Below are 27,102 nucleotides of genomic sequence, written 5' to 3' on the forward strand. Positions count from 1 at the left end.
GCATCACAAATTTTAATAATATTAATTTTTCATCATTTTTTGTTTTTTTCAAAGAATAAACTTTTTGTTTTGATAATTTTTTGAATTTTTAAATTTTCAATTTCATTGATTTCAGCTCTGATTTTAATAATTTCCTATCTTCTAATGCTTTTGGTGTTAATTTATTCTTTTTCTAAGGCCTTGAAATGCAATGTTAAATTATTTATTTGGCGTATTTCTATTCTTTTAATGAATAAGGTCAATGCTATGAACTTTCATCTTAGAACTACCTTCATAGTGTCAGAGATTTTGATATTTTGTAGCGCTATTCTCCTTTACCTCTAAGTATTTTTTTAATTTCAGCTGTATTTTCTTCTATCATTGTTTAATCATTCAATACCAGATTGTTAAGTCTCCAGGTGTTATAGTAGCTTCTATTTTTTAATCTTATCACTAATTTAAATTTCATTCTGTTATTATCTCATAAAATACAGCATTTATCTCTATTTTTTTTGTATTTGCTGAAAGATTTTTTATGGCCTAAGATATGGCCTATTTTAAAATATGCTTCATGTGCTGCTGATAAGAAAGTATATTCAGTCATTGATGAATGAAATATTATATATAGTCTATAAAATCTAAATTATTAATTGTATCTTGTAGTTCTATAGCTTCTTTCTTTAGTTATTGCTTGGAGTATCTCTCCATTGATGAGAGAGCCATGTTAAAGTAACCCAGTATTATTGTTATGTGGTGTGTTTTATTATTGATATTGAGAAGGGTCTGTTTGATGTATGCTCCATTGTTTGGGCATAAATATCTATGATTATTATTTCTTCTTGTTGTATGATTCCCTTAAGAACTATGAAGTGGCATTCTTTGTCTCTTTTAATTAACTTTGGTTTTGGAAATCCACTTTATCTGATCTGAGAATAGAAACCCCTGCTTGTTTAATAAGATCCATGTGAGGGTAGTTTTTTTTCCCAATCTTTAACCTTCAGTCTGTCAATTTTTTTGCCTATAAAGTGAGTCTCTTGGAGACAGCATGCTGTTGGGTCTTGTGTTTAATTCAGTTGCCCAGCTTAGGTCTTTTATTTGATGAGTTTAGTCCATGAACAGTCAGTGCTATTATTGACAGATGATTTTTATTTTATGTTGTTTTTATTTATTTATAGTTTTTAAGTTTAAGTAATTTCCCTTTGCCTGACTAGTCTTTGAGAGTAGTTGTAAGTTGGCAAAAAATGTCAGAGAAAATATTTGACTTTTTGTCTTTTAGGATTGCCTGATTTCACTTACCATAATAGTCTCTAGATTCAGTGAATGTCATAAATTCATTTTTGAGTATAGTTTCTCCCTCTGCTTGTTTTCATTTTTATTCTCCGTTTTCACTTTACAAAATATTTTATTGAGTGTGTTTTATAGTGCAGGCTTTCTAGTTGTGAATTCTTTTAACTTTAGTTTATCATGAAAGGGCTTTACTTCATCTTCAAATCTGGAGCTTAATTTAGAGGAATATAGTAATCTTGGTTGGCATCTGTTTCCTTTCAGAACTTGGTATATATTATTCTAAGACCTCTTAGGTTTTGGAGTCTGCATTGAGAAATTAGCTGAGATCTAGATTGGCTTCCCTCTAAATATGACTAATCATTTTTCTCTAGTGTTTTTTTTTTTAATTCTATCTTTGTTCTTCACATGAGGCATTTTCATAATAATGTGATTTGATGTGGGTCTATTGTAGTTATGTACATTTGGAGTCTTTATGCCTCTTGTATTTGATTTTCTATTTCTTTCTTAAGGTTTGGGAAATGTTCAGATATTATTTCATTAATAATTATTCATGCCTTTAGTTTCAACTTCAGAGCTTTCACCTATCTATCCCTAATGAATCTTAGATTTGGCCTTTGAATGTGATACCATATTTCTCAAAGTTTTGATTCATGGTCCTTAGCATTTTCTTGATGGTCCACTTTATTTTCAAGATTATATATTTTGTCTTCATTGCTTGAAACTCTATTTTCCAAGTCATCTAGTCTGTTGTTGATGATTTGCATTGAATTTTTAGTCTGATTTATTGATTTCTTCATTTTGAGATTTTCCAGTTGGTTCTTTTTTAGAATGTGTATTTCTTTATGGAAGGGATTTTTCACTTATTGTATTTTCTCTCCAATTTCACTTCTTGCATAATCTTTTACCTTGTAGATCAGTGTAACTATGAACTTTCTAGATTTCTTCTCAGAAATTTTCTCCACTGTGTTGTCAGTTGATTCTGTTATTGAGGTATTTTGGTTTGTGTGGGATGATTAATTCCCTAAATTTTTCATATTGTTTGTCTATCCATCTATCAGTAGGAATTTGATGCACCAGAATTTCTACCCTATGAACTACTGTGTCCCTGAAGGTATCCCGTAAATAACATTGTAGGGGTAGATGAATAACAACAACAACAAATGCAAACAATATACAATATTACACTAAATACATAGTTTCTACTATGACATCTATAATTTTAATTGGAACAATAAACAGATATGCTATGCTAAGCAACTGCTGACAGTAAAAACTTTAAGTTTGCAAACGGTGAACAGAGAGAATGTAGAACAGATGTATGATGTGATGGTTATGAGGGAGGAGAAGAGAAATTAGAAGTGTAAATTAAAGGAGGAATGAAAAAGAGAACAATGTAATATGGCTTTTAGCAAAAGAAGAGAGAGAACCAAGAGAAACAAACAAGTGAACAACAATGCAAAGCAAAACCAAAATATACTACTCAAAAATTGTAGCCCTCTATAGACAAAGTCATGAATAACTACCTTCAAAAATGCTAGAAGTGAGAAAAGAGAGACTAATACACATAAGTATATGCATATATATATATTTATATGCATATATATATACTTTTATATATATATATATATATATATATATATATATATATATATATATATCCTTGAAACATTCTACTCATAATCAAAACAGAGAGGGAGAGAAAGAGAGAGAGAGTTGTTGATGAAAAATGAAGAAATTGTTTTCATTGTAGTGGTCAAAGGGTGTCAATGAGTATATGTCCATTGTTTCCAAATGTCTTTCTTTCCTTTTTTTGGAATGTATTGTACTCAAGGGTAGTGACCACAGGCTGTCAAATCCTTCCTCTTTTTTGTGTGTTCTTCAACAAATTTCCGTTATAGTTCAAAAATTCCTGACTTCTCCTTTTGGCAGTATGAGGTGGGTTGGGTTGGAGAGGTACTGTTTGTTCCACTCTCAGGGTGGGGGTCACTGTAGAGTTCTGTGAGAGGAGTTCTCTCCCATATGTGGAGCTCCTAGAGGCAGTGCCTAGTTCTAGTTAGGACCCAGGTATTTTATTAAATGGCAATTGGTTGAAAGATATAAAATCAGTGCACCTCCAGAGTCCAACAACTGTCAATCCAGTTGTACCCCTGGGTTTTACTCATGAGGTGGAGAAGCCAATTCTTAGCACCCTCCATGACCTGTGGACCCCACCTTTCCAGGTGTCCCTGGCTCAAACTCTAAGCAAAGTCACACCTGCTTACCTGTTCAAATTCCAGCCTGCACCCAGCTAGTCCTGCAAACCACCAGACTCAAAGGAAATGTTATGGGCCAGGCTATAGGGATGGGCAATGACCAAGCGGACTCCATTTTACCCTGAGACTCTATAGTATGTTAGAAATGCTTCTCCTATGGGAAAGTCCTGCCTCTGTACCCATTAATAGTTACCTAGCATAACATACTTGGCAACACAAAATAGCAATTCTTATACAATGTAAAATTCTTCTCTTTGGTTTCCATTTTTCTTGGGCAATGTATCTTGTCAGAGATTGATTGTCTAGATGTTTGTAATCATTCGCTAACTTTTGCTGAACTCGGGTCATTTTGACCCACTTACCTTCTGCTTGCTTGCTGCTATGCCAACCTAGAAAGTCCCGTGAGAAATACCAAAGTATTGCATTGTCTCACTAACTGTCCAATTCAGCTTCTGTACCTGCTTACTTGTAGCTATGTCAACCCAGATGTGGTTTTGCCTTTAAATATCCTAAAATGCTCAGGACCCACAGTTATGGGTCCTAAAGCAGGTAGTTTCTGTCTGGCTAAATAAAGACTGTTCAATTTGGACAAAACTGGTACTTGGTGTGTTTTCTGAGCCACCTGCCCCACAACAGGAAGAAAGCAACCAGGCTCTCTTTGGTCTTTGTAACCCATATTCCCCTGGGTAAAACACTCTTTGCACCTGATTTTTCTCCTGGTCTTCTAGACACACTCTGGGTCATGTGGCATGTATTTGCAAAGTCTGTTTTGGGGAATCAGGTTGGATTTCAAAGGTCTGGGCTCCTAAACTTGCTCCCACAGCTGCTGGCCACTGCAGCACAGAGGCAAGATGGTTTCTGTCTCTGTTCTCTGTAGCAGTTGGAAGATGTGAGGGATCTTGCCCACTGCAGGATATAGTGCAGTACAGCCTCTGGATCAGTACAGCAGTGATCTTAATCTCTGACTTCTCCATACCAAAACAAACTGCAGTGCCACCACACATGTGGTTTTCCTTAGTTCCTCTCCCCACTTTACCCATGGAGGGTCAGCTCTGCAGACCCCAGTAGTGGTGATAGGGCTTTCTTCTTTCTTTTATTGTATTCAACCTCCTGAGTTCCCAAGCTATTCTGAATGTCCATTATTAATTCATAGTGAGGTCTCTCTTTCACTACCTCGTGGATACGTTGGTTATCCCCTTGCTTGGTCTCACACCACAAAACAGCTTGGAAAGCAAACTCCTTTACTCCCCTGTCTTCCAAGAGTGATCAGGACTATTTTATTTTTATAGTTCTGTGAAGAAGTTCATTCGTATTTTTATGGGTATTTTATTGAATTTGTATATTGATTTTGGTAATATGGCCATATTGAGGGTATTTATTCTGTGTATCCATGAACATAAATGCTCTCCTTTACTTTCTTTCTTCAGTGTTTGATAGTTTTCATTGTAAAGGTCTGTTATGGTTTAGATGTGAGGTGTCCCCCAAAAGCTCCTGTGTGAGACAATGTAAGGAAGTTTAGAAGAGAAATGATTGGGTTAGAAGAGCCATACCTCAATGAGTGAGTTAATCTCCTGATGGGATTAACTGGGCCATAACTGAAGGCAGGTAGGGTATGGCTGGAGGACACAGATCATTAGGGGTGTGCCTTTGGGGTATACATTGTATATCTGGTGTGTGGAGTCTCTCTCTGCTGCCTGATATTCATATGAGAAGCTTCCCTCCACCACACTCTTCTGCCATGATCTTCCGCCTCACCCCAGTTCTCTAGGAATGGAGCCTGCTCTCTATGTATTGAAACCATGAGCCCCTAAATAAACTTTTCCTTCTCTAAAATTGGTCTTTTAGTCACAGCAACGAAAAAGCTGACTAAAACAAGGTATTTCACCTCTTGGATATATTTATTTACAGAAATACTTTTAAAATTCACTTTGTTTTGTTTGTTGAAGCTATATTAAATTGGATTATATCTATGATTACTTTCTCAGTAGATTTATTATTGGAGTGCAGGAAAGCTATTAATTTTTGTATGTTGATCTTGTATCCTGCTATTTTCCTGAATTTTTTTTTCATTCATACATGTCCTGTGGGTGGAATTTTGTGGTCTTCTAAGTGTAGGATCATTTCATCTGTAAACAGTGATAATTTGTGCCACAGTCTGGCTGGGCACAATTCACAAGCCACTTATCAAGCAGAAACGAACTTTATTGTTAGAACACACACACCACACCACATGAGCTCTTCAGGAATTCCCTCAGAGCCCAACTGCCACCACTGGTTTATGGCAAGCCTCTCAACCCCCACTCCTCCCACTCCTGAGGCTGATTGGCTGGGTTGCATGGGCGGAGCCAAAAGAGTCCCCCAATGAGCAGCTCCATGGTCCGAAAGGGCGGGGAAACAGCCCAATGAGCATCACTGCAGAGGAGCCAATCAGCTGGCAGCTGGAAGTTTTCTGGGGTCACGGTGAGCCAATCAGCTGGAAGTTTGCTGGGGCCGCTGTGAGGTAATCAGCTGTAAGTTTGCTGGGGCCCCTTCTGCTGTGGCTCTCAACATCTCCCCCTCTCTGTTTGAACAACAAGCATGTGGCTTAGGGACCATGCCTGCTTTAGGTTGTCCAATACTACATATGTTTCTTACCCATCATCAGATGAGCTGACTTCAAGGCGTCAGCATCCTGTCTTAGGTGGTACCATTGCAATTGGATCTTACCCGTCATTGACTACCGGTCCAGCATACAGCCACACCTGTGGATAGGTCTTTGTACCAGTTGGGGGGTGAAGTTATTTGCCTCACCTCTGTTGGCCCCCAAATTTTAGCTGAACGACCATCACAAGCAGAAGGGAGGAGGATACACCAAGCCAATTGATGGCTCCTTTTGGAAAAATCGTACCACTGATGACACCATCAGCAAAAATACCCCGGCACTACCACATGTCACTGCACCAACAGATAGTTCACAATTCGTACAAGTAATACATAGTCCAGGCAAGTTCTGCAAGCAGTTCAGTGATAACTATTGCAGAAACTGTAGTTTGGTTTTATCTTTGTCTTCATGGGCACTGGGATGAAGATAGAAATTCTGCCAATATTGGCTAAAGAAAAAATTATGTAACATTCTAGCAGGCACTAAAAGAAAACAATTTTCTGAACAATTTACATTATCCTGAACAGAATTATTAAATATAATGAAAAGGAAAGGTGAAAGTAAACAAACAGGTCTGTAACCTCCCTTTTTGTTCACATGTTAAAACAATTCTCAACAGCTGTTTACACAATTTAAGTTAAACCATTTAAATCACCTGAATAAGAAAAAAAACTTGGATCCTTGTTTTCATGAGTGCTCATCATATATGATATATGGACATACGCACATACAAACATACATCACAAAACACAAGTGTGCACACATAATATAATACATACAACACATAACATAATAGTAAAGGCCTTGTAACTTTTTACAGGTGAAATCTCGATTGCAATGTTTAAAAACTCCATAGACAAAAAATAGAACTGATCAGCAAAACATTAACCTAGGTCTGTATGAGCTCAAAAAACAAAATAGAACTTTATGATGTGGGAAAGGGCAATAATAAAATAGATATTGAAAAAAGCATCCTGGTTTCATTAGCCTCCAGGTGTGGGAGAACCACTGTCGCAGATGTAAGTATAGCCAAACTGGAGTTCTGGATATCAGCTGTTATGGATTTGAACCAAATCATCTTCTTTTTGGTCTGTAGAAATCGCTTTAGTTAATCTTTCTGGAATCCAAATCGGCTGCTCTTCTCCCTGTGGAAACACACAAACAGACCCCCAACTCCAGACAATCACTGGGTCAGGACCTTAGTTAATCTCTCTGGTGATAGAAAGGTATGAGTAGCAGTCTCCTGTTGTAACTTTTTCCCTGATGGCTTTTTCTGCTCTAACCTTTCTTCCTCTATCTGGCTAGCTCGAGAGACCTTCTCTTTTACTTGAATTTTTTCCTCTGTCTGACTAACTTGAGAGACCTTCTCTTTTACTTGAATCAATATGTCTTCTCCTTCCTCTACCATTGTCTGAACTGAAGGCTTTGGACTAAGCAAACAAGATACCAACATCCACAATGGCAATGTGCCAACCAGCAGAGTTCCTGGGCTTTTCTTTTCTATTCTTTTTAAATCTTCACCATGATGGTTCCATTGTGATATATTTAACAACTCCTTCTTAAAAAGCCATGGGCTACATTTAAAAAAATATCAATGCAATAAAAAATTGGTTATTTGAAAGATAAACAATGTTGATAAATGTCTAGCAAAATTAATCAAAAGAAAGAGATAGAAAATTCATATAAACAAAATTTGAGATGAAAAAGAAGATATCACCCCAGACAAAGCAATGGTACCAACCTAAGACAGGAGGCTGACACCTTGAGGTCAGCTCATCCGATGATGTGTAAGGACTATATGTAGTATTGGACAGCCTAAGGCAGGCACGGTCCCTAAGCCACAATTTAACTCACACCCCCTGTGCATGCTAGCGCGTGTGCACGCACACACACACACACACACACACACACACACACACACACATTTATATCCCTTTAATTTCTTTCACTTACCTGATTGCTCTGATTAGATTTCCAAAAATTATATTGAGTAGGAGTGGTGACTCTTGTCTTATGCTCAATTTTATAAGAAATGCTTTTGCCTCAATTTTCCACCATTCAGTATGACATTGCCTTTGGGATTGACATTTACAGCCTTTCTGATGTAGAGGTAAATTCCTTCCACCCCTAGTTTCTTTGTGTTTTTAACACGAATGAGTGTTGTATTTTGTCAGAGACTTTTTCTACATCCATTGAGATGATCGTGTGATTTCTTGTCTTTAATTCTGTTTATGTGATGAATTATATTTATTGATTTTCATATGTTGAACCACCATTGCATCCTTGAGATGAAACAAACTTCTTACTGTGTTTTGGAATATGGTTTGTAAATAATTTATCATTATTTTTGCCTATGTTCATTGGGAATATTGGTTTATAATTCTTTCCTTGATATCCTTATCTGAATTTTGTAGCAGGATAATGCTTGCTTCATAGAATGCATTTGGAACTGTTCTTTCCCATTCTGTTTCATCAAATAATTTGAGAAAGTTTGGCATTAGTTTTTCTTTAAAGGTCTGGTAGAACTTCACTGAGATTCCAACTATCCCTGATTTTTTTTTTCCTGTTGGAAAGCTTTTAACTGCTATTTCAATGTCAAGGTTTAATATTGGTCTGTTTTGGTTTTCTATGTCTTTTAGTTAAATTTGGATAGGTCATATGTTTCTAAGAAATTCATCACTGTCTTCTAGATTTTCTAATTTGGAGGAATATAAGTTTCCAAAATAGTCTCTAATGATTATCTGGATTTCAGAAATGTCTGGGGTGATATCTTCTTTTTCATCTCTAATTTTGTTTATATGAATTTTCTATCTCTTTCTTTTGATTAATTTTGCTTGACATTTATCAGTATTATTTATCTTTCAAATAACCGATTTTTTATTGCATTGATCTTTGTACTTTTTAAAATTTGCAATTTTATTAATGTTGGCTCTGATCTTAATTATATACTGTGTTTCACTGGTTCAACCATTAGTTTATTTCTAATTTTCCAGGGTCTTGAGTTGTAATATTAAATTATTTATTAGGAATATTTATTTATTTTTTAATGTGGCACTTAATGCTATAAACTTCCTCTTAGAATTTCCTTCATAGTATCCCCAGATTTTGGTACATTGTATAACTGTTCTGATTTGATTCTAGAAATGTTTATATTTATCTTCTCATTTCTTCTATGATCTTTTTCTTGATATTCAATCTCTGTATTTATGTGGTTTCTATAATATATCTTGATGTTAACTTCTAGTTTAATTCCATGATTAAGATGGAAGGGATAATACTAAATATTTTGTATTTGTTAGGTTTTCCCACCTAGAACATGATCTATTTTGGAAAAGGTTCCATGAATTCATAAGAAGAAAATGAATTTAGCCATTGTATGTTCTACCTGGGACTCAATGTTAAGGAAGTTTGGTTTCATGTAATTTGGCGCACCACCCTATGAGGTATAAATATTTACTAACACTATATTTTCTTGTTATAGTGTTTTCTTTACCAGCATGTAGTGACCTCCCTTGTCTCTTCTGATTAACATTTACTTGAAATCTGCTTTTTCAGATGTGAAAATAACTATCCTACTTGTTTTCAGACTCAATCTACTTGGATTATTTTCATCCTTTTACTTTAAGTTTCTAAATGTTTTTGCCTGTAACATGAGTGTTTTGCAAACATATAGTTGTATCTTTTTTAAGGTTTTTATTTACTTGTTTTTAAATTTTATTTGCCAGTCTATATCTTTTACTTGGCAGCTTGAAAACATATAAACTCAGAATTATTATTGAGAGATGTTTATTATTTTCTGCTATTTTTGTTTCCAGTTATATTTAATTTGGCCCTAATTTTCATTTGCTTGATAGCTCTTCTGTGAAATGTATCTGTTGGGTACTTTAGGGTTCATTTTTAAGCATTCTGTGTGTAGTATTTCTTCAAATAGTTTCTGTACTTCTGAATTCATCATCAAATTCTTTTAGCTTATCCTTGTCTTGGACAGTTTCATTTCTCCTTCCATTCTTTTTTGATGGATACAGCAGTCTTGGTTGGCTTGTGTTTTAGTCAGGTTTTTTGCTGTTGTGACTACAGGACCTGACCAGAACAATCTTAAAGGGAGAAGAGTTTATTTCAGGGTTCATGGTTTCAGAGGTCTCTGTCCATAGAAAGCCAGCTCCATTCTTTGGGGCTTGAGGTGAGGTAGGGCATCATGGCAGAATAGTGTGGCACAGAAAACCAGCTCACAGTCAGCAGAGAGAGACTCCACTTGCCAGATACAAATATATGCCCCAAAGCCATGCCCTAATTCTCACCTCCTCTGACCACACCCTATCGCTTCAGTTATAACTCAGTTAATCCAAATGGAGGATTAATTCACTGATTAGGTTAAGGCTATGACCTAATAATTTCTTTCTCCTTCAAATCTTCTTACATTGTCTCACAGGTGTGAATTTTGGGGGCACACCTTACAGCCAATCCATGATAGCATATGTTTTATTTCATAAATGAATGAAACATTCCCAGACCTCCTGGAATGTGGAGTCTGAGCTGAAAAGTTAGAAATAAGCTTTTCTTTCAAGTCTTCATTTTTGACCTTCTTTACTTCATTATGATGTGTCTAAGTATGGTTATCTTTGAGTTTATTCTATAAAGTTCATTGAGCTTCTTGAATTATGGACTAATATTTATAAAATTTTGAAATATTTGGCCACTACTCACTTTTCCACCCACGTTTTCTTTCTCTTCACTTACTGGAACTTCAATTATGAATGCATTGGTAAGGTTGGTGGCCTCATGATTCACCATTATTTTACTTCTGGGCCTCAGACTTACCAATATCTACCTCTATTCAAATTTATTATTATTTTTTATGTTACTTAGAATATCCACTGCACATCTCATGTGAATGTTTTATTTCAATTGTACTTTTCAACTGCAGACTATATATTAAATATGTCTTTAATAGATAAATTTATATTACAAGTATATGAATTTATTAGATACATTAAATACATTTGATTTATTGTTCAATATATTATGATTATTAACTATGTTAAATGTGTGTCCTTACCTGTTTGATTTATTTATATTTATTTGCTAGATTTTTATTGATATCCTCTGATGAAACCTAATGTTATTCTTCCTTTTAATTTCTTTAACATGTTTATAAGTATTTAAACTCTTTTTATGTTAAGTCCAAAATGTGGATACCCTCAAGGATGTATTCTATTTGCCATTTTTCTTCTTTCTGTGTACATCTTGATTTCATGTCTAGTAAATGTTTACTGAAACTATATATTTTACATAAAAGCAACACTAGTTTCAATTTTTCATCTTTTAAGGTTTTCATGGGATTGGTAGTGGTTTTTGTTGTGGTGATAGTTGTTTTTATTGTTATTGTTCACTTGTTTAAAACTCCCCTGGACTAGTTCTATAAATTATATATTCCCTGATGTGTAAAGTCATTGCCTTTTGGGATAGTTCTTTTGTTTATATTTTATGTTTTTACTGTTAAGTCTAGTTTTAATGTCATTACATATATATTATTTTGATTTAGTGACAAACAATAACTGGTTAGAAGATTGCCTTCAGTGCTTCGCTATATATCCCTTCTGTCCATTGCCAAATGTTCATGTGCAAAGCAAACTTTTAAAGTTCAGGCAGCTTGCAAGGTAACATTGTTTTGTGCAGAACAGTCAAAGGTAAATGTCTGCTTCCTTTACCATCTTTCCTGGGCATGCATACAACACATTAAATCCCCAGAAATTTATTGGAGTTTTATTTTTGTAAATACCCTATGATTGTTCGTTACTCACTTTTCCACCCATATTTTCTTTCTTTTCTCTTACTGGAGTTTGCATTATTAATATGTTTTATATAATTTCCATTATATAATATTGTTATGGTTGGTATTTCATAGGTCCCTAAAGCTCTCCTCATGATTCTCTAGAATTTCTTTTTAAAATTCCCAATCATGTTCTTATTTACTTCAAGTAAAAATACAACCACAGGCATCTGCAATTTTGTCAGCAGTTTTCTATTGTTTAGATCATTTCCAGACATATGTTACATTATTCTCTCCTCACTACACCAATCTCTGGGTCAAATGAAATAGCCACCATTATCTGAAAACAAAGATTTTCTAGGGATAAGTAGGTTTACAGAAAGTATTGACTGTAATTTATATACACTACTTTTAATGGAGCAAAAGCAGTCATATCCTGCTATTATCCATAATGCTGCCAACTTTTGTCTTTATTACACTTGATGGGGGGAGTGAGAGGAATGTCCACAGCCTCAGGTTAAAATATTACAGACCTGATGTCTCACCAAGAATCGGTAGTTTCTTTTCAACAATTTTTAATTTGGCTATTGGCATTAAATAAATGCTAGAGTTTAAAACTGTTAATTTTGATTATTTTGCTCATATAGTGTTTATTTTAGAAAAAGAACAAGCATAGATTCTCACTCTGTAATTCTGGTAGTCAATCAAGAAAGTTTCTTCAAACTTTAGGGGATGACAATAAATTAGAAGGAAATTTCAGAAATCCCACAGGGATAATTTGGTGATTTCCAATGAGAAGCTAAAAATTTTTATGTCTATACTATGTTTTTAATATAGGTTTTGCTATGTTTGACACTTTAACATAAACTTCAGGAGTACTAGTGCTAGTTACAATAGTTTTCTTTTTGTCTCACAAGTGGTCTCAGTAAATTTTCTTGAGACATGTTTATGTTTGATTCCCACTTTTACTCAATTACCTTTAATTTCTCTCTTCGTATACACTCAAATCTTCTTTTGGTTTCAGAATCAATATGAATCCTGGACAATGTTCATTGAAAGAGTCAAAGACCAGCTCCCCTGTCTGGTACTTCCTTGATTTTAACAAAATATTTGTGCCAATGACTTTGTTCTTGTTTTCTTTCTTTTGTTAATACTTTTAATTTTTTTTTCTTTTTTGTCAGAAGTCTATCCATAAGTCCAGGAAAAACAACAACAATACTAACCTCTGTTTTCCAAGAAGAATGAGGCTGTTCCATGAAATTTAGCCAATCACTGTGTCAGTCATATTTGAAATCAGTTTTAATGAAGGATTTTCCAGTTTTCTTTTTCAACATTTTATTAAACAAAAAATATTTAAATATTAAATAAAACTATTTAATATTTAAATATTAAACATAGTTTAATATCTATGTATCCATTACCCAGGATTTATTAGTAGTATTTTGTTATTCTAAAATGTATTATTAGTAGTATTTTGTTATTTTATAAAATGTCATCATCTCTCTAACTATATATTCATTTACCAAGTCTTTTAGTTGTGTTGAATTTCAAAATTAGTTGAACACATAATCATAACTAACTTAATGTGCATATTATTAACTAAATTTCAAAACATTTGAGCAATTTTAAAAATTTTGATGTCAGGATTTTTTCACACCTTAAATAAAATTGTAATTTTGGCTTGTGTTTTGATAAATTTTAAAAATCTCTAGAGTTTCTGCAATGACTTAATTTCCTCTAAATCTGGAGACTTACTTCCCGTTCATCAAGCAGGACTTCTCTTTTCATACTCAGTTTTCATATTTAATTTTTTCATACTTAATTTTTTAGATCTCTCTTTATCCAACATTCCTTTTTCTTCCCCTTTTTCCAAGATTATTTGTTTATTGTGACTTCTCAGCATATTTTTATGCATATGAAAAGTTGTTAAATTATTTTTTTTCATTACTTACAAGTATAACCTAGTGGCTTTTGAACATGTTGTTCTCTGTATTATTTTGGCTTCTCCAAGGGACACTGAATATTTTCAAAAGGAATAACTGGAAGTAAAAGGATAATTAAGATGAAGAATGGCATTGGGTGCTATGATATTCTGGTGAAAACAAATAGGCACACTAATCAAAGAAGAAACAGTTTTCCAAGTCAGTGAAACATCTTAGGGGATTACAGTGTGGAAACAACATAGCTATTTATCAAGACTGAAATGTGGAGACTTTGATCAAAAAGAATATATATAAAAAAATTAAATGGAGAATATGGCAGGCCTATTTGTAAAGATTTAACATGATAGATCTGAGTCCATGCGCATTACTTAAGTCAATTTGGTTTTGCCATTTAAAACATGTGGAGCAGAAAGCCTTATAAATCATCCATATAAAAATTATTATAACACCAACTATTTTCATGGTCAAATGATTTGTTGCCAAATCTAGTCTAGTCTGTGCCATAAGTAACTGTATTTTATTCTTGAAGGGATAAGTAGAACAAAATAATTAAACTGATCAATTTTTTCCATTTTGTGCATTCGAGATTTTGGAGCTTGGAAGTGGGATGCCACTGTGACAAATAGCTAAAAACGTGGAAGCAGCTTTCAAATTGCATAAGAGATAAAGGATGGAAAAGTTTTGAGGAGCTTAGTTAGATGTTCTTGAGATGGCTCTCTATAGAAACACATATTAAAAGTACTTCTGAGGAGAACTCAGACTGGAATGTTGAACATGACATTGGCAAAGTGATCACTGGAAGAAAAGTAACTCTTGTCATAAAATGGCAGAGATCTTAGCTGTCTTATGTTCTAGTGTTTGGTGGAGAGTCGAATCTGTTAAGTGATGAATTGGATATTCAGGCAAACAGGCAAAGTGTTGCAGGTGTGGCCTAGTTTTTTCTTTGTTGCTTTTAGTAAAACAGGAGAGAAAAAGAACAAATTGAAGATGGGACCGTTAAGCAAAAAGAAACTAGCGCTTGATGATTTGGAAGAATTCTAAACCTATTTACACAGCACGCCCTGGAAAGAGGCCAACAGTGCATCTGAATAACCAGTTACTAAATAGATTAACTATGTGATTCACACCTCCTATAGAGCCATTTCTGGGAAGACCAGGAATAGAGAGGTGGTTTTCCAGGAAGGATGTACTTTCGACTGATGGCTCAGACCCCCATCACTTGAATAGGAGGCTAAAAAGATTCGGGGAATTCATAATTAGTGTAGGCAGTTAACTAGGAATGAATGGGAACTGGAGAAAGGTGGAATACTGGAAAAGGGATCCTAACAAGCAATTGACCCAGAGGCTTTGGTGCCATGCACCAATGCCATCTTGCAAGAAGGAGAACCATAGATGGACCTAAATCCATCCTTCCTTCAAGAGGGTGAGATTATTAAAGAGCTCCACCCAGGTGGGTGGGGAATCTACTGAAAAACAAAAAGGGCAATACTCTGGACCTTTGGTCAAATGGGCACATACTATCCATAGCAGAAAAAAAAAAAAAAAAAGCTGTTTTCAGGGAAGTGCATATGCCCATGAGCTTCCCATGAGCTGCTCTAAAGGTTGCTTGACCATTATATGACCTTTTGCTATTGGTACCAGACCAGCAAAATAACTAGGGTGCACACACAAATGCCCTTAGTTCTTACAAGGAGAAGGTATATGACTCCCCCAACCACAGAGAGCAACAACTGTGCAGATGCCTGCCCCCCAAAAAGTATAGCTGTGAAGCTTCAGTTTCCTGACACTGGGAGATCCCACTCACTATTCCCATAAAAACTCCAAAGTGCAACCATTTCAGGGCAGGTGGTTGCTCATTGATTTGCCCAACTAGTTCTCCAAGATGTACTTTTTGCTTTGCAATAAACTTGCTTAAATTACTGTCTCATTATAATTATGTTCCTGCCAGGATGGCACCTTAATCTTACACACTCCAAACCAAGGACAGACCACTCCATTGTCTATCTTGAACACCAAGTAACAATGCCAGCAGAAACACTGCAGGTCTCCCTAGACTGAGAGGGGTAGAGATAGAAGATAAAGATGGGAAAATGATTTTATGTCTTAAAGGTGTTGTCAGCAATAGCACAGGCAGAGGGCATAAACCAAGAGTGTATGGCTACTGCTCAGGGCTGAAGAGGCATAGTTAACAGGTTAATGGGTCTGGAGCACAGAGTGTGGAGCCAAAGAGAATTGTTTGGGGGCCTTAAACTCTGAAGTAATTTGCCCCACAATATTTTGAACTTGCTGGGAATACATAATCACTTTTCTTCCTTTAGATTTCTTCCTTTTGAAATAAGGACATCTGTCTTACGACTGACCCACCATTGCATTTTGGAAGCAGACTACTTTTCTAACTCTGATATATTTAAGTAATATTTCTGTACTTGTAGTTAGTATAGAAATGAGTTACAACTTTTGGGAATGTTTTGCATGTAGACAGACACACATTTTGCAGAGCCAGAGGGTGGTGGGTAACAGGTAGAACTGTGCCCTCCCCATCCATACCTTGATGGGCTGATCCCCAGTATCTTACAATATGGCCTTATTTGAAAATAGGTTACTCTCTAATGTGATTATTTTTAAAGATAGGGTTAGCTCATAGTGAAATATCTTGACTCCTAATCCAGTATGACCCATTTCCTTACAAAGAGGGAAAATTCAGACACAGACATACACACTGGACAATATCTTCTGAGGGAAAGTGAACTACACATTTTCTGGTCAATGACCAAAACACAAGGATAAGGCCATGAGACAGCTTTTTCTAAGCCTCTGAAGGAGCCATTCCTGCTGACCCATTGATTTTAAATTTCTAGTGCCCAGAACTATGAGACAACACATTTCTGTTTTTTCAACCCAACAAGTCTTTTTTTATTTTATTATGAAATCCTAGAAAATTAATATGGGTAACAATAGAAAGAAAGGAGAAATTCTTAATTATTTGTGTTAAACACAACATGTACATGAATCAACTGTTTGAAAGTTGGATACTTGTGCCTTCAGATTGTCTATCTATCATCATAATTTTGTTCAAAAAGCTGTTTAAACTCTAGTTTTCTCCCCTTAGGCTTTAATTTTTTATTTCTTTATATAGCCTGTGAATTAATAATCAGATTTTATCAGTAATTCACACATGATGGGAGTATCACTTTATCATTCACTGAAGTAGTTCAAATGAGCAATTTTGCATGTTTTAATTTGTACCAACAGTTCTCTAGTCATCTCAACAGCAGAATTATCTTTTTCCATAGTTTGCTCACCTTTCAAACTGCAGATCATTAAGTGTGGAAGATTCAACAAAAGATATAACTCCTAATCTTCATCTCTGATTAAAGAGATGTTTGATGTGGGAAGAATATGGGGAAGATTTATTACAGGTGAGTTATATTTAGCCACAAAGATTAACTGGTTTAGAGGTACAGCATGGTACTGAGTCCCCCCCTGCCCCCTGGGGATCTTGAAGACTTCCAAGATTTAGTCCTTATTATTCTCTACTTGTGATTCCTGGACCTAAACATTTCACTAAGTGTCTCTAGCTCAAATTTTTCCATAATTTTGTTTTAGCATTTTCTTGTGTCTCATCATACAAAAGAGACTAAAAAAAGTTGCTTCAGAGTCAGACTGCTCAACATTTCTAAGGAAGCTCTTCCCTGACTGCCCCTGCTCACTCACCCTCACCCCTTTCCTCAATAGACATTGACCCCTCTTCACAGTGAACGCCACAGTGACCATGTTACATCTTGTTTTAATCATTTGCTTAGACTCAGAGTCGTTTACCACTACTTCAGGAATATCCAGGGTATAGAGAAAAGACTTTGTTTGCCACTATGTCCTCTGAGTTATAGTATTTTATATGTGTTGGATTTTCCTAAGGTTTTGTTTAAGTAAAATAAGGAAAAGTTAAATAGGAAGAAAAGAAAATGTCTACTTTACTTTTAACACTGGCTTAGAACTAGACTTGATAAATACTCAAAATGAGATAATTTAAGTTAAAAATAATTACTTCAAGACTTCCTTTTCATGTACTTGCATTACATTAAGCTGTAATGCAAAATTTTGGCAAAGGTGAAAAACATATTTTTTTCAGACTACTAAATTACAAATTATCTCTACTATTCTTTCATGTATTCTCTCTTCTTATTATTAATAACTGAAATAATCCCTGCCAAATATATTAACTTCTGAATAAATGCTCATTACACTGAAAAGATTTGTCAGAATTTCACTTAAAAAATGTGATCTTTATCTTTTCATATGTTATTGCCTAAAAAATTGGTAATGAATTTGGAATTACTTGCAAGACAGTTGTAGAGGCACATGGATAGACTAGCTGTAAGAAGCTATTTGATATTTAAGTAAGAGATTGGGCTCAGGCTTCTAGTACCATCTCTGTCATTAAACACCTGGGTGATTTATTTCAGGTGCTCCATTGCTCAGTGGTATTTTTTCTCTTAATGAAAGGGTTTCAATTAGAGTATCTTCACATTCCATTACATTGTAATAACACTGTGGTTAATAATTTACCTCTTGAAATTTTTGAACATTAAATTAATGAGAAATTTTGAAGGGATAATGACAGGTAAAGATGTCTTCTTAATAATAAGGAAAACTCTCTGTTGAAATGAGAGTGTATGAGATGCATTTATTTCTGTTCATCAGACTGATCATAAATGAGAAATGTTCAAGTGTAAACATTTGTTTTATTATAAATACACAATATATAGTATTTCAATTTTTAATACCCAGTATAATTTTCAAGTTATTCCATGAAAATGAAACACAATAGTACTATTTTGGTTGCCTGGTATTAGCTGTGCATTATCTGGGATCTTCATATAAACTATCTTTGCTCTATTTGAGTTATGCATTATTCTCCTTATTTTACAGTTTGTAAAACTAATGTTTACACAGTTTATAAACTAAAATTCAGCCTGGCATGGTGGCACAGGCCTATAATCCTGGCTGCTCAGGAGGCTGAGCCAGGAGGATACCAAGTTTGAGGCCAGCCTGGAAAATTTAGCAAAACCCTGTCTCAAAAAAAGAAAAAAAAAATTGCTGGGAAAGTAGCTCAGAATTAAAGCATCTGGGTTAAATACCCATTAACACCCTGCAAAAGACACACAGAACAAAAACCACATTAACAAAATAAAAGGCCTATAGATTTGGCTAAATAGTGGAGAACCCTTCAAACCCCCATACTACAAACCCCCAAACACTAAAGATCACAAGGCTGTCAAGCATTTTGAACTCAGGCTGACTGATTCCACAATTCCTCTAAGATGTGTTATGTGTAAGGATTTGGAAGAAGTACACTGGAAAGAGCATACATGCAACGATGCATCCTTCTTTTGAGAATCTGCAAAAACTTACAAATCCCAGTTTTAAAGATGTGGTGAGGGTGAAAGACCATAGATAGGTATATGGTATTGCACAGTTATTAAACACCTCATGACCACAATAATCCCATTTGCAAAATAAGGATTTTAGGTTGAGAGAGTTCCATGGTTCTATACAGCTCTATAATTCAATAAGGCAGTTTCAAAGCAAGGCTGTGCATATTCACATAACAGTGAGATTTCTAAGTATAGGGAGTGTGATGGATATAGAGAAGATTTTCCAAGACTATAATTTATTGATACCAAATGTGATACCTTCATCATTTTTCCTAGGAAGATATAAAATAACAAATTTTTAGAAACTTAATTTGATTTTTTTCACGCTTATTATCCACAGAAAAATACAGGTTGTTTAAATCACTAGTATATTTTTGTGTGTTTATTGGTCAATAAATTTTTAACAAAAACTCCAATCTATCATAAAAGAAGAACAAGGAAAACAATAGCATGTAAGAGCAGTTTTAGGAATCTTTCAAGAAAGGCAGCTCATATTTGAGGATAGGATTTTTATCCACTATTTCCCAAGAATATATTTTCCACATGTTAAAGTGAATCTTACAATTTTTTATTGAGGAGAAAGCACTTAAAACTCAATCTTCAGTAAGAATTTACAAATTTTTATGTCCTTTCTACATGTGCTAAATTGAGATGATTTGTTGGAAAGCTCACAGGTTTTAATAAATGTTAAACTTCCAGTAGTCTCAATTGTCATGGGCCTGACCGTGCAGACTGCTGGCCCACCTGGCCCAGCATTTCAGGAAAAGCCCAGATCGATGAGCATCAGCAGGTAGATAGGGAAAACGGGGCAAAAAATTGGATTTCTAATCAGGCTTTATCCTCAAAGTAATTCTCAAGTTACCTCAAGTCTCAGTCCATGGTCATGGAGTACAATTACAGGGATGATTGATTTCAGAACTTGTAGCGATTTTGCATAGTCGGGACAGCATCTCAAAAGACTATGTACAGAGAATTTACACACAGGGTACTATAGTTTAGATTTTAAATGTTCACCGAAAGCCTCTGGTTAAAGATTTGGCTCTCAGCCTGGTGCTATTGGGAGGTACTAGAACCTTTAAGATGCAGGGGACTATAGGAAGTCTTTAGGTCAGCTGAAGGGTGCCTTCCAAAGAGCCCCTTCTCTCTATATCTTCCCCCTTCCTTTGGATGAGAGGCAAGTGGTATTGCTTTGTTATGGACTTCTGCCATGATGTGCTACCTCACCACAGGTCCAAAGCAACAGGTCAAATGACCATGGTCTGGATCCTCTAAAAGTTTGAGCCACAATAAACTTTCTAGTTTTAGAAGTTTATTATCTCAGTTATTTGTTACAGTAACAGAAAGCTAACAAAGAAAGAGTGCTAAGGGAGGAATTAGGCCCAGAGGAGAAAAAAATCATTCTGTATTCCCAACGCCTTTGTCAGGGCCTAGAAAATAACCATTGTCAGAACATGAGAAATAAGTTTGGTTTTCCAGAAGGTTTGGGTATAGCACAGTCATGTTTGAAAGTGTGGTCACAGAATCTGGTCTTAAAAAATATGAATGTAGTGTAGCTTATACTCTCAGAACAGCAAGAACTTGAATGTGACTATCTATTTCCTAGCTCTGATTGCTCATTGCACAAACCATCATCTGTGTAATTATATTTCAGTGTCTGTGACCCTACCCCATTTCCACACCTGACTTATTATCACAAGGACAAATGCTTTGACTTCTTTTTCAGTATAGTCTGCTGTGCTTGATGAATACTGAATCTGTCTATAAGTATTTCTTGAGTAAATTGATGAATGCTTGAATAAATGATGGATGAATGAATGCATGAAAGAATCAATGAGGCCCACACCAGCCCGCATGAGACTCAGGCTCTCAGTAGGCCTAGGTCCACCCCTCCACCAGCAGGGCAGACCCCTTCCAGAGTCTCTGGAACAGAACTGCCCCTTCCAACCAGCATACTACTGCAGGAGGTCAAGCCCTGTGGCCCAGATCCACCCACAACAACCTGTGCAGGACCCAGGCTCACAGTAGGCTCAGGTCCACCCCTTCACTGGCAGGGCAGACACCTGCCAGAGTCTAGCCTCTGGCACAGGATCAACCCCTTCTGACCAGCAGACTACTGTGGGAGTTCAGGCTCTGCCCAGATCTATCCACACTGACTTGCACAGAACCTCCATCTAGGAATCAATAGCATATATTGAGAGACATCAGCAGGGTCTGGAAACATTACATCAAGATAAAGTATAGACATCTACATGGGTACTACAAGAATATAGGGAGGAAAGTGTAATATGTCAGATCCCTACTGCAAGAAAGGAAGACACATAGACAACATGAAAAACAAGGGAGGAAAGTGCCCAAAACAAACCAGGACATTATAATAACAGAACCCAGAGACAGTGAAGTTGATAAAATGTCAGAGAAGGAGTTCAGAAGATTCATAATTAAAATAATCTGTGAATTAAGGAATGATGTAAATGAGCAAATACAGGCAAAAATTGATCACTCCAACAAAGAGTTAAGAGAGCAAGTACAGGTAGCAAAAGATTACTTCAAAATAGGGATAGAGACTCTGAAAAAAAAATAAAAAATCCTTAAAGTGAAGGATACAATAAATCAAATAAAAAAACTCAATAGAAATCATAACCAACAGACTAGATTACTTAGAAGAAAGAACATCAAATAATAAAGACAAAGTATACAATTTGGAAAATAAAGTTGATCAAACAGTGAAGATAGTAAGAAACCATGAATAGAACACCCAAGAATTATAGGACAGCATCAAAAGACCAAATCTAAGAGTTATTGGGATAGAGGAAGTCACAGAGTTTCAAACCAAAGGAATGCACCATCTCTTCAATGAGATAGAATCAGAAAATTTCCAAAGCATGAAGAATGAATTAGAAAACCAAATATAAGAGGCTTACAGGACACCAAATGTACAAAATCACAACAGATCTATACCAAGCCACATTATAATGAAAATGCCTAGTATACAGAATACGGATAGAATCTTAAAAGCCACAAGAGGGAGGAATCAGATCACACATGGGGGAGACCAATTTGTATCTCAGCAGATTTTTCAACCCAGACCCTCAAAGCCAGGAGATTATGGAACAACCTGTACAAAACTCTGAAAGAAAATGGATGCCAACCAAGAATCTTATATCCAGCAAAATTAAGCTTTAGATTTCATGATGCAATAAAAACCTTCCATGATAAACAAAAGTTAAAAGAATTTATGAGAAAGCCTGCACTATAGAACATCCTCAGCAAAATATTCTATGAAGAAAAAATGACAATGATGAAAATCAGCAGAGGGAGGAATTAAACTAAAGGAAAATCTAATCAGAGGAGAAACCAAGTCACATTAAATAGCAAAAATAAACAAAAATGGCTGGGAATACAAATCATGTCTCAATAATAACCCTGAATGTTAATGGTCTAAACTCACCAATCAAAAGATATACACTAGAAAATTGAATTTTAAAAAACCCAATAATATACTTCCTCCAAGATACTTGTCTCATAGAGAAAGACATCCACAGACTGAAGGTTCAGAGTTGGGGAAAATCATACTACTCACAGGGACTGCGGAAGCAAGTAGGGGTTTCCATCATATCAAATAAAGTAGACTTCAAACTAAAGTTAATTAGAAGGTATAAAGAAGGACAGTACATACTGCTCAAGGGAACCATACACCAATAAGACTTAACAATTATAAATATATGTGCCCCAAACAATGGAGCACCTACATTCATCAAACAAACTCTTTTCAAGTTCAAGAGTCAAATAGACCGCAACACAATAATTTTGGGTGACTTTAACACACCTCTTTCATTACTAGATACATCTTCCAAACAAAAGCTGAACAAAGAAACTATAGAACTCAATAATACAATTAGTAACTTAGGCTTAACTGACATATTTAGAATATTTCATCCTTCAAAAAGAGAATACACTTTCTTCTCAGCAGCACATGGATCCTGGTCTAAAATAGACCATATATTTGCCACAAAGCAACTCTTAGCAAATATAAAAACTAGAGATACTACTCTACATTCTATCAGATCATAATGAAATTAAATTAGAAATCAATGATAAAATAATAACTAAAATCCACTCCAACACCTGGAGACTAAATATATGCTACTGAATGAAAAATGGATTACAGAAGACATCAAGGAGGAGATTAAAAAATTTTTAGAGGTGAATAAGAACACAGATACAACATATCACAATCTCCGGGACACTATGAAAGCAGTTTTAAGAGGAAAGTTCATTGCATGGAGTTCATTCCTTAAAAGAAAAAAAAAAGTCAACAAATAAATGACTTAACATTACACTTCAAAACCATAGGAAAAAAAGAACAAATAACAACAAAAACAGTAGAAGGCAGGAAATAATCAAAATCAGAGCTGAAATCAATGACATTAAAACAAAAGAAACAGTTGAAAAAAATTGACAGAACAAAAAGTGTTTTTTTAAAAAAATAAATAAATTTGACAGGCTCTTAGCCATGATAAATAAAGAGAAGGAGAGAGAAAACTCAAATTACTAACATCCATGATGAAAAATGAAATATCACAATAGACACTATAGAAATGCAGAAGATAATTAGAAATTATTTGACAATATGTACTCCAACAAAATAGAAAATATCAAAGGTATCAACAAATTTCTAAAATCATATAATCTGCCCAAATGAATCAGGATAATATACACAGTTTAAACAGATCAATTTCAAGGAACAAAATAGAAGACACCATCAAGTCTACCAACAAAGAAAAGCCCAGGACCAGATGGATACACAGTTGAGTTTTATAAGACCTTTAAAGAAGAACTAATACTAATACTCTTCAATTTATTTCAAGAAATAGAAAAAGAGGCTGCACTTCCAAACTCATTCTATGAGGTCAATATCACCTGAATTCCAAAACCAAGCAAAGACACATAAGGAAAGAAAACTTCAGAAAAATATTTCTAATAAACATAAATGCAAAAATTCTCAATAAAATTCTGGAAAATCAAATGCAAATCATATAAAAAAGATTGTGTACCATGATCAAGTGGGATTCATCACAAGGATGCAAGGTTGGTTCAACATACAGAAATCAATAAATGTAATTCATCAATAGACTTAAAAATAAGAATCATATGATCATCTCAATAAATGCAGAAAAAAAAACATTTGACAAAATACATCACCCCTTTATTTTCAAAACACTAGAAAAATTAGGAATAATAGGAACATATCTCAACATCATAAAGGCTATCTATGCTAATCCTCAGGCCAACATTATTCTAAATGGAGAAAAATTGGAGACATTCCCTCTAAAAACTGGAAATAGACAGGGATGCCCTCTTTCACCACTTCTATTTAGCATAGTTCTTGAAACACTGGCCAGAGCATTTTGACAGATTACAAATTAAAGGGATACACATAGGAAAAGAAGAACTCAAATTGGCACTATTTGTTGATGATATTCTATACCTAGAAGACCCTAAAAGTTCCACCAGAAAACTTCTAGAACTAGTAAATGAATTCAGCAAAGTAGCAGGATATAAAATCAACACCCATAAATCAATTGCATTTCTGTGTATCAGTGACAAATCCTCAGAAAGGGAAACAAGGAAAACTACCCCATTTACAATATCCTCAGATAAATAAATAAATAAATAAAAAATCTTGGGAATTAACAAAACAGGTGAAAGATTTCTATGATGAAAATTACAGAACCTAAAGAAAGAAGTCAAAGAAGACCTTAGAAGATGGAAATACCTACATTGTTCTTGGCTAGGCAGAATTAATATTATTAAAATGACTACACTTTCAAAAGCACTATACAGATTTAATGCAAATTTCAATAAAAATTCAAATTACATTCCTCATAGAAATAAAAAAGCAATCATGAAATTCATCTGGAAAAAATAAGAGACCCATAATAACTAAAGCAATCCTAAGTAGGAAGATTAAAGCAGGTGGCATCACTATACCAGACCTTAAACTACTACAGAGCAATAGTAATAAAAATAGCATGGTATTGGCACCAAAATAGACTGGTAGACAAATGGTATAGGATAAAGGACATAGAGACTAACCCCAAAATAACAGTTATTTTATACTAGACAAAGTCACCAAAAACATACATTGAGGAAAAGATAGCTTCTTCAACAAATGGTGCTGGGAAAACTGGAAATCCATATGCAACAAAATGAAATTAAACCCCTATCTCTCACCATTTACAAAACTCAACTCAAAATGGATCAAGGATTTAGAACTGAAACCAGAAACCCTGCATCTCATAGAAGAAAAAGTAAGCCCTAGTCTTCATCATGTGGGATTAGGCCCCAACTTCCTTAATAAAATTCCTTTGTCACAAGAAATTAAAACCAAAAATCAATAAATGGAATGGACTCAAACTAAAAAGATTCTTCTCAGCAAAAGAAACAATCTGTGAGGTAAGTAGAGAGCCTACATCTTGGTAGCAAATCATTACCCCTCACCCATCACATAGAGTACTAATCTCTAGGGTATATAAAGAACTCAAAAAGCTAAGCACCAGAAAAAACAAATAACCCATTCAATAAATGGGCCAAGGATCTGAACAGACACTTCTCAGAAGATGATATATAATCAATCAACAAATATATGAAAAAATGTTCATCATCGCTAGGAATTAGAGAAATGCAAATCAAAACTGCTCTAAGATTTCATCTCATTTCAGTCAGAATGGCAACTATTATCAAGATAAACAGCAATAAGTGTTGGGGAGAATGTGGGGAAAAAGGTACTACTTATACACTGCTGCTGGGACTGCAAATTGGTGCAGCCAATATGGAAAGCAGTATGGAGAGTCCTTGGAAAACTGGGAATGGAACCACCATTTGACCTCTCCTCAGTCTATATCCAAAGAACTTAAAAACAGCATACTACAGGGACATAGCCACATCAATGTTTTTAGAAGCACAATTCACAATAGTTAAAATGTGGAACCAACCTAGATGATCTTCAATAGATGAACGGATAAAAACAAAAGTGGCATACATACACAATGGAATAATACTCAGCAATAAAAGAGAATAAATCATGGCATTTGCAGGTAAACAGATGGAGTTGGAGAAGATAATGCTAAGTGAAGTTATCCCACAAAAACAAATGCTGAATGTTTTCTTTGATATATGGAGGGTGATTCATAATGGAATAGGGAGGGGGAGCATGGGAGTAATAGAAGAACTCTAGATAGGGAAGAGAGGTTGGAGGGCAAAGGAGGAGGCATGGGGTTAAAAATGATGGTGGAAAGTGATGATCATTATTATCCAGAGTACATGTATGAAGACACAAATTGGTGTGAATATTCTTTGTATACATCCAGAGTTATGAAAAATTGTGCTCTATATGTGTAATAAAAATTGTAATGCATTCCACTGTCATATATTTTTTAATAAGTCAATGAATCAGGGGAGATGTTCAAGGAAAGCTCTAGAACCCTAGACCTAATTCCAAGTTAGAACCAATTCAGAAACTCCTGACTTCAGGCATATTATGTAGCAACACCTATGTGTGAAGAAATATATATAGATGTTCTTAATAATAAATAAAATAGCTTAGCATTTAAAGCACTTTAACATGTACCATGTGCTTTTATGTCTTTACTTAATTAGCATTACTGTTCTATGGGGGTAGGTATTATTATTCCCATTTTAAAGATGAAATTAAAAACAAGCACTCTGTGTGACAAAATGTACATTAAGTCTGTTTTCTCACTTCATGATTCTTTCCCATGCATGTGATAACCTT

Source organism: Ictidomys tridecemlineatus, chromosome 2 (genome assembly GCF_052094955.1).
Source record: "Ictidomys tridecemlineatus isolate mIctTri1 chromosome 2, mIctTri1.hap1, whole genome shotgun sequence".
Taxonomy (NCBI): Eukaryota; Metazoa; Chordata; class Mammalia; order Rodentia; family Sciuridae; genus Ictidomys; species Ictidomys tridecemlineatus.